At 48.3% G+C, this 13,987-nt stretch overlaps 2 protein-coding genes across 2 annotated transcripts in view; one reads left to right on the top strand and one right to left on the bottom strand.

Moving 5' to 3' along the window:
* RDH12 (retinol dehydrogenase 12) overlaps positions 1-13,987 on the top strand; it is a 340,678-nt gene that overhangs the window by 3,272 nt on the left and 323,419 nt on the right. The window lies entirely within an intron of this gene.
* Positions 1-13,987, bottom strand: part of ATP6V1D (ATPase H+ transporting V1 subunit D) — a 163,130-nt gene that overhangs the window by 77,039 nt on the left and 72,104 nt on the right. The window lies entirely within an intron of this gene.

Below are 13,987 nucleotides of genomic sequence, written 5' to 3'. Positions count from 1 at the left end.
TTTAAAAAATCAAAATTAATGTCAGAAAATCCACGATGAACAAAATGCTAACATTTTAAATAGATAGGATCAACAACAATGTTCTATCAGGTCATATTGGTGCCTAGAACAAAAGGAAACATCAGTACAGTAGTACTGATTCTGTCTAGCAATCCTTGGAACACAGTCACACTTTTTTTTTTATATTTATTGATAATTATAGAGACAGGGTCTCACTGTATTTTAGCCCAGGCTGGTCTCGAACTCCTGGGCTCAAGCAGTCCTCCTGCCTCAGCCTCCCAAAGTGCTGAGATTGTGGGCGTGAGTCATGGGGCCGGCCCACATTATTCGTGCTCCAGTTTGAAGGGCCCTGTCAGGACTCCACCAGGCGTGGGAAAGGCCCTCAGATGCCTATAAGGGAAGAGAAGGCGTAGAGAGGAAGAAGGTGAACCAGCTTGTGGAAGGTGGGGGGTGCCTTTCAGAACCAGACTGAAGCCAGCTCCCAGGCCAGTCCCTGCCCTGGAGCTCTGGACACAATGCTGCTTCTACGTGTCTGTAGTAGACATAGTACTTACCCCCAACCCCACTCCCACCTGCAGGCCCCAAGGAAAGCTCGCAGGGTCTGGGCCACTGCGTGCCAGCCCAACAGCCCACTCTAGCCTTCTGCACTAACTGGCCTTCAGACTTCCCAGGAAGCCCCAAAGCAGTGGGGCTTCCATTCTGATTCAGAATGAGCATCGGCTTGTCACCTTCTGAAGCCAGGCCTGTAATAGTAGGTGCTAGGTTTTATCTAATGCACAACCCCATGAGGTGTTTATTATATCATTTTCCAGTCAAGGAAACTGAAGCTCCAAGCAGTTAAGTAACTTGCCCAAGGTTACACAGCTCCAGGGCATTGCAAGTCTTGCCCCTTAGGAATTGTCCCAGCTCTGAAACCTAGCTGGGCTGAAAGCCAGGACTTGACAGGTTGAGCTGGAAAGTTCTCATCCTCTTCGACTCTAACTGTGGTCTGTCCATCTCCTTCCTCAAAGAGGCTGTCTTGGCCCCACCCAGACACCATCTTCTGAGGCTTGGAAGAGGTGGCATTTTCTTTGGCAGGAGGGGTTCTTGAATGAATTCACAGAAATGGGAATGGGAGAAAGATGGATACCCTCTCCTGGCAGGGCCCCTGCCAGGAAGAAGTTAAGGCACACCTAGAACCGGCTTCCTGTCCTAGGAAACCCCTGGTCCAGCCCACCCTATCTGACTCACTGGATTTGAGGTATGAGTCATACCCCTTCCTTCCCCAGGCTGTGGTGGCTGAGCCACCAGCCCACCAGGGAACCATGATGACATAAGCCCAACTCACCCATAGGGAAGAGGATGGAGACAGAAGGAAGCAGACAGCAGTAAACAGCCGGGGGAGGGGGCAGGGACGAGAAAGAAGCTTTCAGAGAGACACCCCTCCTCTCCCTCTTAGGCCTGGAGGCTGATGTGGAAGGGTCCCTGGCCCTCTCAGCTCCTCCCCTTTTTGTCCCGAAGAGGAAGGGACAGATAACGCCTAGGGTGCTGAGTTGTAGAAAACTATTAAGTCTGTGTTTGGGTATAGGCGACTCACAACCTGATATGAGATTCTATCATTAGAGATTCATTCCTTTAGCTTCAGATAAGAATCCCCTGTTTAAGATACATAGAGTGGAAAAGGACACATCGTCGAAACTTATTCACAATAAATGCCTGTCCTTCGTGAGTTTATCAGAATCACAGAATCAGAATCTAACCCCTAAAGATCATCAAATCCAGATGCTTCGTTTTATAAATGAGGACCCTCAAAACCCAGGGAAATAAAATTACTCATTCAAGGTCTTGCAGCCAGTTAGTGGTAAAACCAGGGCCAGAATACAGGCTAACGGAGCTCAAGGCTGGCACCTGGCAAATACAGGTCACTGCCCCCAGCAGCGACCTGCATCCAAGCATCGTGCAGTGAGAGGGATGGCTGCAGGCCTGGAAGCGCTCTGTCTGCAGAACTGGAAAAGACTTCAAAAAATGCTTCTACATGTTTTGCTGAACATAAAGATACATTTGTGTACATGATAGAACATTTAGAAAATACCAAAAGGGATAAAACCACCCAGAATCTATCACTCAGACAGATGATCAGTATGTTTATATGCACATGCTTTTTAATTAAATTTTATTCAAAATTTTTGAACCCTGCCTTTTTTTCACTTATAATAACTAATAAGCATCTTACCAGGTCATTAAAAGTAATTCAAAAACATAATTTAAATAACTGCATAAAATTTCATGGTGACTGAATTTAATCATTCCCATGTAAGTTGAATTTCCTTTTTCACTGTGTAAATAATGTTATGATGAATATCTCTGTACATACACATTTTGCCAGATCTCTGATTATTTCAGATAAACATCTAAGGTATAATTTTAGGTTAAAGGGTGTAAATTTTTTAAATTCTTGAAACATATCACAAAACTGCTTTCTAGAAATGTACCACATGCTCTCCTCACCAGCAGCGCATGACAATGCCAGTGTCACAGCGTCTACACCAGCATTCAGTATAGCATTTTAAGGAATATAAATCATTCTATTATAGTGATACATGTATGTGTATGTTCATTGCAGCACTATTTTTTTTTTTTTTTTGAGACGGAGTCTCGCTCTGTCGCCCAGGCTGGAGTGCAGTGGTGCGATCTCGGCTCACTGCAAGCTCCGCCCCGCCGGGTTCACCCCATTCTCCTGCCTCAGCCTCCCAAGTAGCTGGGACTACAGGCGCCCGCCACCTCGCCCGGCGAATTTTCTTGTATTTTTAGTAGAGACGGGGTTTCACCGTGTTAGCCAGGATGGTCTCGATCTCCTGACCTCGTGATCCGCCCGTCTCGGCCTCCCAAAGTGCTGGGATTACAGGCTTGAGCCACCGCGCCCGGCCTCATTGCAGCACTATTCACAATAGCAAAGACATGAAATCAACCCAAATGCCCATCAATGATAGACTAGATAAAGAAAATGTGGTACATGTATACCATGGAATACTATGCAGCCAAAACCAGGAAGGAGATCATGTCCTTTGCAGGGACTTGGATGAAGCTGGAAGCCATTATCCTCAGCAAACTAACACAGGAACAGAAAACCAAATATCGCATGGTCTCACTTATAAGTGGGAACTGAACATTGAGATCACATAGACACAGGGAGGGGAACAGCACACACTGGGGCCTGTCAGGGGATATGGCGGGAGGGAGACCATCAGGAAAAATAGCTAGTGCACACTGGGCTTAATACCGAGGTGATGGGTTGATAGGTGCAGCAAACCACCATGGCACACATTTACCTGTGTAACAAACCTGCACATCCTGCACATGTACCCTGAAACTTAAAATAATTTAAAAAGAAGCTTTGCTGATTTTTAAAATGGATTTGCTTATTTATTTTTTATCAGCCCACATCATGCTTTGAGTTGAAATCTTCGCTGATTTTCTCAGAACCAGCAGGGACAACGCCCACTTGCATACATTGTGCGTTATCTCAGTCAAGGCTGAGCCCTGCTACCTGGGGGACAGCCAGCTGGAGGGACACCCCCAGAAGAGACTCAGAACTCAGAAGTTGCTGAAAAACTGCTAGGGAACTAGGCAGTGAAGTCCCAGAGTAGGGCATCACTTGTAGGAAAAGGGGGGCATGTGGGGTCCTGGGCAGCCAGGAGAGCACCCTGAAGGCATTGAAAAGCTTGGGCAGAGGCAAAAAGCCAGAGGAGAAAGAAGCTAGAAGTACAGGCAGGAAAAGACTAAAGAGAAATTTTGCTAATTCATGGCCATACCAAGGCCGTCCAGCAAGTTGCCCTGCTACATCTGAAATGTATGTTCATTCATCTGTCAATTCATTCATTCATTTACTGAAGCAGGAGACATATACTGAGTATGTCCTGTGTACAAAGCATAGACAGTGCCATGGGCGACCCACAGACCTGCCCTGGGGCCTCATATGTCAGTGTAAACAAGGTATCTTTTCGATGAACAGCAGCATCATTGATTAACAGCATCTTTTGTACTAATTCTAGAGACACTGCAGTTCACGGGGCAGATGCTCCACTGTAAAGGTGAGGCTTCTCACACTATTTGTGGTGAAGACTGGACTTCTGAGCTCTGACCACTGGGTGGTCCTACTGTGCATGACCAGAAAACAGCCTCTGCCACAAGTGACTTCTTGGAGACGTCCACGTCACCCGAACTGGTCTATATTCTGTTCAGTGAATCAAGGCCATGGACCATGTGCCTGAATGTTGTGGTAATGCCCAGCTGCTATAAAAGTTTCCAAGCATTTACTCTCAGTTCCTGTTCTTTCGTCATAGAGCAGTACCAGATCACTCTTGAACAGCACTGCCCTTGAGCATGGGTTCTGGAATCTATAGCATGGGTTCAAATTCTTCCTATGCCACCCATGTTACTGATGGCAAGTTACTTATCCCCTCTGATCCTCAAGTTCCTCATCTCTAATATGGGGTAATAACATACAAAGAGTTGTTTGGGGAAAATAAATGAGATTATGACAGTAAATTGTGTAGTGCGGTGCCTGGGACACAGTAAACACAAAATAGGTTTTTTCATTTCCATTCGATCCCACATTGTGAGGTTGGTAGAAGGAGTGAGCACTGGTAATCAACACCTCAAGAGCTATAGACAAAATGTTTTTATTTTTGAGACAGGTTCTTACTCCGTTGCCTAGGCTGGAGTGCAATGGTGCCATCATAGCTCACTGCAGCCTCCACCTCCCAGGCATAAGCAATCCTCCCACCTCAGCCTCCTGAGTAGCTGAGACTATAGGCATGCACCACCACACTTAGTTAATTAAAAAATTTTTTTTTGTAGAGATGGCCTATGTTGCTCAGGCTGATCTTGAACTCGTGGGCTCAAGTGAGCCTCCTGACTTGGCCTTCCAAAGTGTTGGGATTACAGGCATGAGCCACATTTTTATTTTGTTGTTTTTTGGATGTTTTTGTTTGTTTGTTTTGTTTTGTTTTTTGAGACGGGGTTTCACTCTGTTGCCCAGGCTGGAGTGCAGTGCCGCAATCATGGCTCACTGCAGCCTCAACCTCCCAGGCTTAGGCAATCTTCCCACTTCAAATTCTCGGGTAGCTGGGACTACAGGCATGCACCACCATGCCTAGCTAATTATTTAATGTTTTTGTAGAGACGGAGGTCTCCCTGTGTTGCCCAGGCTGGACTTGAACTCCTGGGTGCAAGTGATCTTCCTGTCTTGGCTTCCCAAAGTGCTGGGTGTATAGGAGTGAGCCACCACACCCGGCCTGGATAAAATGTTAAAGCTGGGGAGTGGGTGGAGTAGAGTGGTCATATTTACTGTGTTCCTCCTAGGTGCCAAAGACTTAACATCTACTATGTAATTGATTCTCAAAATCGCCCTTTGAATTAGGTATTATTCCCATTCTGTAGATGGAAATGAAAATTTGGAGAAGTTAAATAACTTGGCCAACATTACACAGCTAGCCGAGTCCTGGTTGAAATCCAGGCCTCCAGGTCCAAGCCTTGCTCTTTCCACTACTCCACACAGTCTTCTTTGGCTAAATTATGTTCTCTCTTCCTGTGACAAAATCCTTTCAGCCTAAGTCAGGGGTCCATGGCAGAAGATTGCATTACTATTCCCAATTATTCATTCCCCTATCCCCTGTGATAGAATTATACATCCTTGCCCCATTGACGCAGGTTTGGTCCTGTGACTTGATTTGGACAATGCAACCTCAGATGCATATCTCAGCAAAAGCTTTGAGCACCACTGCTTGGTGCCACAAGCCCCGCATGGCCCAGATAGGGGCTGCTCCTACCTGGGTCCAGGAATGAAGGTGACTTGGAGAGAGAGCTGCAGCCAATGTGAGTGCGAAGTCAGCCTCTGTTGTTGTAAACACTGAGATCTGGGGTGGGGTGAGGGAGTAGAGGACACTGTCACCACCATGGAAGTTAGTCAAAGCTGACTGACACACTTGTCACACCGTGATACTACAAAGCAATGCCAGAGGGACTACGTGGCTTGGAGCCTCTCCCTGCCATGGAGGGGTGGGTGCCCTCTGCCTCTCATTAACACCCTGAAACCTACCTCCCTGTTCCACTGAAAAAGCTGAAATGCCTTGAGAGGTCACTCACTCTCCCCAGGGTGCTCTGCAAGGCTTCACTGGGGATGAGAGTCCAGACGCATTGCTTCCCCACCAGTGCTATCCACCTTGCCACCCCCCAGAACTCAGCCTAGAAGGAGAAATACCTCTTGGCAGATATCTCAGGGCTGGCAGGGCTGGGGTGGAGCAGGACGTGAGGTGTGACTCAGCTGTGTGCACAGGCAGGGCTGGACCTGCTGGATATAGATAAGAGCCCCTCCCCTCCCCTCCTTCCATTCTCCTTTCCTCTCCTTTCTTCTGTCACTGCCTTCCCTAAATGTTATTCCTAGAGGCTAGGCTTTTGTTTTGCTTATTTTGAGTGGGTAAACAAGAGAGGGGCAGAACCTTGGCCTAGGAATGTCTGAGGACCCCCCAGCACAGGAAGGGAGTAGCCGTGGTGTTATGCTCACCCCTGGTAGCCCCTTGAGTTACAGTTGCTCTCCAGGCCTCAGGGGCTCCCACCTGGCTGATCACCAAAATCACCTGCACGGTTTTTCCCAGCCCTACCTAAGGGCCCCCATTTACAACAATGCAGGGTGTTTACTGCACAAAAAGGACCTGGCTAAGAAGGCAAATGGGGGCCGGAGGTGCAGTTGCATTCGGCTGCCAGTCATGTCTCCACGCAGGGCTGCCTTCCCCAAAGAAAGCAGGGAGGTTCTCATCTCATAAAGGCTGCATCCATTCGCTAAGCCACATGGCAGTGGGTCCTCATCTCCGCAGAGCGGGTACTTTTTTCTACTTCATGGAAAGGTAGCAGGAATCATGTCCATACCCAGAAGACTCTGATTCTTGGGTTGGGAAATCTTCATTTTAAGGAATCTCTCACTTCCAGGTGGTTCTGAAGGTGAATTGGCTCTGGGAACCAGGGCCCTGGAAAATCCTGGAACCACTCAGCCCTCCTTAGGGAAGGGCCCTCTCAGTGCCAACAACCATGGCATGCCCACTGAAAGTCAGCTCCCAGCTGAAGCCAGGGGCCAGGCAGGCACTGCCCAGAAAGTCTCTGCCACTCCCAGTTGATGTGAGTGGCCAGGCTTCATCCTGGCCTCCCACCTGTCCTCTGAAGCTGGCATACCCCGTCTCCATACACCCAGCTCTGCCTCTGGGAGATGCTGCCTACCGCTAAGTGGAGCAGTTTACTAGGGAGATTAAAAGAGGGGTGACGCCAGCCCTAACAATATCCAAGGCAGAGCTGTGAACAAAGGGACGTGTGATGGGTAGCAAGTGACTGCAGACTTCCTGAGGTTAACGATGGGAAGAGATGGTGGGAGGATTGAATTCTGATTTTGAGCAATTACGCTCCTTCCTGGAGTTCCCTGTAGAGAAACTGCCCTAATCAGAAATTCCCAAGACTGGAAGCCTGGTGCTTCTAAAGGCCCTAAATCTCAGGACAGTGTGGACAGACATGCCATAGGCGGTCAGAAGAGCCAGCTAATTGAGGCATCCCACCCTCTCCAGCGCCGAGACTCTCAAGCGGGGAACCTAGGGTGCAACATTTCAGGAGGGTAGGATGTCTCAATTAGCTGGCACTTCTGACTGCCTGTGGGGCACCCGCCCACACTGTCCTGCAATTTGGGGCCCTTAGAAACTCACCTTCCACAGTAGGGTGAAGGCGAATCATCTCTAATTGAAGATCTGAAACTGAGGTCTTTTCCTGTGCAGTTGAGAATGTGTTTCCAATAAATGCAGAAATGGAGGAAAATAGCAAACAATGACTGAGAGAGCAGACTCTGGATCTGATCTTGGTAAACTACAGATCTGACTCTGTCAGGCCTGGGAATCTGCATTTCTAACAAGCTCTGCGATGAGGATGCAGTTGGTCAGGGACCACATCTTGAGTGTCAGGGAGTTAGTTGACCTTGGGCAAGTTACACAATTCCTCTAAAAGGGAGACCTTGAACCCAGGATTGATCACATAATTTTCTATCCTGGTGCAAAATGAAAATGCCAGGCCCCTGGTTCAAAATTAGTGTGAATTTTAAGACCTCGACAGTAGAGAATTAAAACAGGCACAGGGCCTTTCAAATTGCAGGTGACCCTAAGCAACTGCCTAAGCCTCAGAGGGTTGGAAGACTCAACAAAGTTAACCACGTAAAGCACTTAGAAAGCACCTGGGCATGGCAAATCCATGAAAATGTCCCTGATCATGATTGCCCAGCCCAGAACAACCTCTCCTTGAACATCGGGACTGTCAGACTGAGCTTATGTGGACCAACCTCCACTTCACAGGGGAGGAAGCTGAGGCCCACAGCAGGAGTTTGAAGAAGAAAGGGTGGGTGAATGGGATGATAGTGGAGGCCGAGCTCAGGCCACCAGACACCCAGGTCAGGGCTCCTCCTTTGGGGCTGTCTCCTCAATGGACAAAAAGAAAAGGCGACGGCAGTGACGTAACACCACCACCATCGCTCAGAAATATTGAAGAGAGTGAGCCTGTCTGGATGGATGAACAAAGGTTAGCCTGTTGGAATAATCCTAACCATTAACTCATCTGTTGGGCTTCTAGGATGTGCATTTGGAGCCATTGGTAAGAGCATGGAATTACGTGGAAACTGCAGAGGGGCCCTCTAACACTTTGCCTCTGAAATGGACCCAGGCTATTGTGCTTTGCGGGTTCTTGGTCTGCTTTCCCTGGTTTTGCTATCTCTGCCCTTATCTCCAATGCCACTTCTCATTGCTGTTAGGCTGTCCATCTCCAGCAGCTACTCCATAAATTGCTGGCAGTCCGATAGACAAATAACCCGAGTTATTAGGATGGTGCTTAAAATAAGGATAAATGGCATCTGACTGGTATGTGGTCAGTCAGGAATGTTATAATGTTTTGGCATCTTAAAATACCTTCTAGCTGCGGAGAGACTGCCTCTCCCAGGGCCTAGCCAATTCCTAGAAATAGCAAGGGCTCAGCTGAGAGCGTGCTTTTGATGTACAAACTAACCAATCCTTCACTATCTGGCCTATACACCTTGTCTTAATCATACCAGGGCCAGGTATCAGGCAACTAGGGACCACCACTATAGCTTAGAGCACCCTCCATAAAATTCAAACTAGCCAATCCAAAACTGTTCACCTTGTCCTGCCTTGCCTTCCCCTTGAAAGCCCCAATAAAGGCTCTGACCTAACGCTTTACCCTGGCTCCTGCCTTCTGCCCCCTGTCCACCCTGGTATCTTCCCGCTGTGTGGTATGCCATGTCTCCTGTCTCCAGGACCTGTGAATATAATACACTCTGTTTTCCTGGGCCTCTCCTTTGTCTCTGTTTGTGGACAGACTGACCAACATATTGCCTGACCAACCATTGCATAAAAGAATACAAAACACAGTTTCTTCAGGCATCTTCTCAGTCATCTGATTTCTGATTCTGTGCTTTGTTTTGCAGGTGAGTGAGGTTGCCAGATATTGAATTTTGAATGAATGAGTTATTACTGTAGGAGTAAGAAAATTGATAACAGAAAAACTGCAGGTGTTAAAAATCATTGCCACTGTTACTATTTTAGTTGTCATTATTAGGATAAGAAGATTGGCAGTGAATCTCTGAGGTTATTCTGAGAATCAGAATCTTCCTATCTCTTCCTATCTCAAGTGAGGGTACTCCAGGCTACAGTGGTGACTGTGCCTTCTCTTTCTAGTGGCCACCATCAGTCAGCTTAGATTGAGGACAACGCTTTGCCCTTGATCTCTAACTGCATTTTTCTAGCGACTGGGGGAGGCACGATGGCCAGGGATGTGAAGATTGGGAGGTGAGCTGTCCAACCTTCAGATCTGTAGCCACCGCAAACCAGAGACCAGAGCGGAGCGACCCTCTTCCTTCTCTCCCTCTTACCCCTCAAGGTATCTCATGATTGGCTTAGGAAGACAGAAATGAATGGGTAAGGCTCAGGCTGTCCAGCCCAGGCAAGTAGCCCCAAGGGCTGAGTATGGTAACCGTCCAGAATGGCCCTCCCCACTTCTCTCCCAGCATGATCCTGCTTGCCCCTCTGAGCCACTCAAGGGCACCTCTTCTGAAGGCCTCTCCAGCACTCCTAGACAGAGTGAGGCTCAGCCCTCTGTATCACCACAGCTCAGTGGTAATAACAATAATAATAATAATAACAATGAATACTGCCATATTTGGGGCACTGTGCTGTCATCCATTAATCCCTACAGCCCTGTGAGGTAGATGCTGTTATTCTTCATACTTGTAGGTAGAGAAACAGGTAGAGTGGCTTACCAAGGTTGTTTAGGTCTGATTCCAAATTCTGGGCTCTTCACCTCCAAGGTGCACTGACATAGTGTGTCGTATTCTATGGAGATGACCTTCCAAGGAGCAGACCTGCACAGAGGCCTGGTGCTTCACTGACTTCTGAGTGTACGGAAGGACTAACTGAATGAACGTCTGGAGGAGACGGAGGCATTTCAGAGGGCAGTGGAATTCCAGGGGTCGCCTGGGGCTGCAGGGCTGAAATGCTGTGGGGTTCCCCGGGGGTGCTTCTCCTTGTGGCTGTGGCCTGCCTGGGACACTGCTGGTTTCTGGAAGTGGACTTGGGGAAGAAGTCTATCGCCTGCCATGCCTGGGTCTCTAGGAAGCAGGCCTGGTGGAGGACAGTCCACATTTTCCCCATGACCAGGAATGACTTGAGAGAATGAAATTCCTGTGAGTTAGAGACACAGAGTTGCTTGGTGAGGGTGGACCTGGTGTGGCTCAGCTCAGCCCAGACCCTGAGCTGCATAGTCCCCTCCTTGCAAATCTTTTGTGGGGCAAACTCCCTGGGAAGCCCACTTGTTTTGCCTGCTGTCTTTGTCTGCTTGGACTGCTTCAACAAAATACCACAGACTAGGTGGCTTAAACAACAGAAATTGATTTCTCACAGTTCCAGAGATTGGGAAGTCCAAGATCAAGGTTTTGTCCAGTTCAGTTCCTGGTGAGGGCTCCTTCCTGGTTTGTGGATGGACACCTTCTCACTATGTCCTCACGTGATGGAGAGAGATCACCTCTCTCATGTCTCATCTCTCAGACTGCTATGGTTTGAATTTGGCCTTGTCCCACCGAAACCCATGTTGAGGCTTGGTCCCCAATATAGCAGTGTTGGAAGGTGGTACCTTTAAGGGGCATTTGAATCATGAAGGATCCACACTCACGAAGGGATTAATACAGTGTTGAGGGAGTGAGTGAGTTCTCACTCTTGTGGGACTGGGTTAGTTACAGTGAGGATTGTTATATACCAGGCTGTTATAAAGCGAGACTGCCTCTAGTGTTTGGTCTCTTTGCATGCACCATGTCCCCTTCTGCTTTCCACCGTTGAGTTGAGGCAGCATGAAGCCCTTGCCAGCTGGGCAGTCAGACATTGGACTTCCCAGCCTCAAGAATCATGAACCAAATAAACCTCTTTTCTTTGTAATTTACCCAGTCTCAGGTATTCAGTTACAGCAACAGAAAACAGATTGACAGGTACTAATCTCATATGTGAGGGTTCCACACTGAAGACCCAATTACCTCTAGCAGGTTCCACTTCTAAATACCATCACATTGGGGATTAGGGCCTCAATATATGAATTTCAGGGGGGCACAAACATTCAGTCCATAGCACCCACTGAGTCCTTGTCTCAGCCCCTGAATCAAGGTAGCGAGTCAGGATTGCATGTTCTTCTCTCTGCCCCAAGAGCTTGCACCCTTGTATCTTGTAGGCTCACACTGTCTTCCCCTTCTGCCCCAGAAGCAACACCAAGAAGTCCTTTCCTCTTGGGTTCCTGAGTCAGGGTTGCATTTTGGGAGTTTGGGCCTCCTCCTTGTCCCCAGCCTTGCTCTCTCTCAGATAGGGCAGGTTTAGGACCTCTGAGGGCTCTCATTCTGTGATTTTTACCCACTGGGTCCAGCTCTGCAGGTGGTGAATGTGACTGAGTTCATCTGGAAGGCGTGAATGCTGGACTCCTGGCCTGTCCACCTGTGCACAGGCACACACATGCATGCACACACATATAAACACACAGGCCAACTTTCCAGGCTTCTCTAATTGCCAGCTGCTCCCAATCTGTGTCTTTGTCCGGAAGTGGGATGACAAGTAAAATAAACAGATCTCCTGTTTCCCTAAGCCAGCTGTCCAGTAGAACTTTCTTTGCTTATGGAAATGTTGTATATCTACTCTGTCCAATACCACTGTGGCTACTGAGCACTAAAATGTGGCTAGTGTGAGGAACTGAAGTGTAAATTGTTATTTTATTTTAATTAAAATTTAGGCCGGGTACGGTGGTTCACACCTGTAATCCTAGCACTTTGGGAGGCCAAGGAGGGTGGATCACTTGAGGTCGGGAGTTTGAAACCAGCCTGGCCAACATGGTGAAACCCCGTCTCTACTAAAAATACAAAAAAATTAGCCAGGCATGGTGGTGGGTGCCTGTAATCCCAGCTACTTGGGAGGCTGAGGCGGGAGAATCGCTTGAACCCAGGAGGCAGAGGTTGCAGCAAGCCGAGATCGCGCCACTGCACTCCAGCCTGGGTGATAGAGTGAGACTCTGTCTCAATAATAAAATAATAAATAATAATAATAAAAATAAAGAAAATAAATAAATAAAGTTTAACTAGCTACCTGTGGCCAGTGGCTAGCAAATTGGACAATGTAGATTTAGATGGATAGGGACCATCATGCTTTCCAAATCAAAAATCAAGACCCACAGCCTGATAAGTGGGAATAGATGTATAGGGCAAAATATTTGAAATTGGGACTGGACTGATAATTCCTGGGTGCTAGATCCATACTTGAACCCTAGCTCAGGTTTAAAAACCTCACTTGGCCAGGCACAGTGGCTCACACCTGTAATCCCAGCACTTTGGGTTTGGGAGGCCAAGGTGGGCAGATCACTTGAGCTCAGGAATTGGAGACCAGCCTGGGCAACATGGCGAGACCCCTGTCTCTACAATATATACAAAAATTAGCCAGGCATCATGGCATGTACCTGTAGCTCCAGCTATTCAGGAGGTTGAGTTGGGAGGATCACCTGAGCCTGGGACATTGAGTCTGCAGTGAGCTGAGGTTGTACCACTGCAATCCAGCCTGGGTGACAGAGTGAGACCCTGTCTCCGGGAAAAAAAAAAAAAAAAAAAAAAAGGAAAAAAGCAACTCTGTAAAGAAGATAATCTCACTCTCATTTTGCTGATGAGGCAACTGGGGCTCAACGAAGCTAAGTGATGATCCCAGGTCACGCAGCAAGCCATGGTTTGGCCTCACCCCTAGGGCTGTCTGGGTCAAAACCTGGGCTCTCCCATTGGTCCCCGCAGGCTGGGGTGCAGTGGGGTGATCTCTGCTCAAGGCAAACTCCGCCCCCGGGGTTCAAGCGATTCTCCTGCCTCAGCCTCCCGAGTAGCTGGGATTACAGGCGCCCGCCACCATGCAGGGCTAATTTTTTTTTGTATTTTTAGTAGAGATAGGGTTTCACCATGTTGGACAGTCTGGTCTTGAACTCTTGACCTCAGGAAATCACAGGCCTGAGCCACTATGCCCGGCCTTAGACCTTTTTAAGTCAGTTCATGTGAGGGCGTCCAGCCCCCACCCCCACCAGTCATGTCTCTACTTCTGTGAGAAACTGGGGTAAAGAGACCTCTGGGATCGACGACTGAGGAGAAGCTGCTGGTGTCTCTGGGAGACAAAGAGAGTGATTGGTCCATCCACAGAGCCTGATCTGCGCCCCAGACGCCTCCCACACAGACCCCCACAGGCTGCTACGAGGAGGGGAGGAGTCCGCCGTATGGGAGACATGATGTCCAGGGCTCTCTTTTTGCCTAAAATTCTCGGCTTGCTGTCTGAGTCCCGCCAATTACAGGCTGGGTTTTGTTCGTTTTATAAAATGCAGTTCTCTAGTTCCTCCGAGGAAAGAAGCGAGGGTCATTAGA

Source organism: Macaca thibetana, chromosome 7, assembly GCF_024542745.1.
Source record: "Macaca thibetana thibetana isolate TM-01 chromosome 7, ASM2454274v1, whole genome shotgun sequence".
Taxonomy (NCBI): Eukaryota; Metazoa; Chordata; class Mammalia; order Primates; family Cercopithecidae; genus Macaca; species Macaca thibetana.
This window is presented reverse-complemented; position numbering and strand designations above follow the sequence as displayed.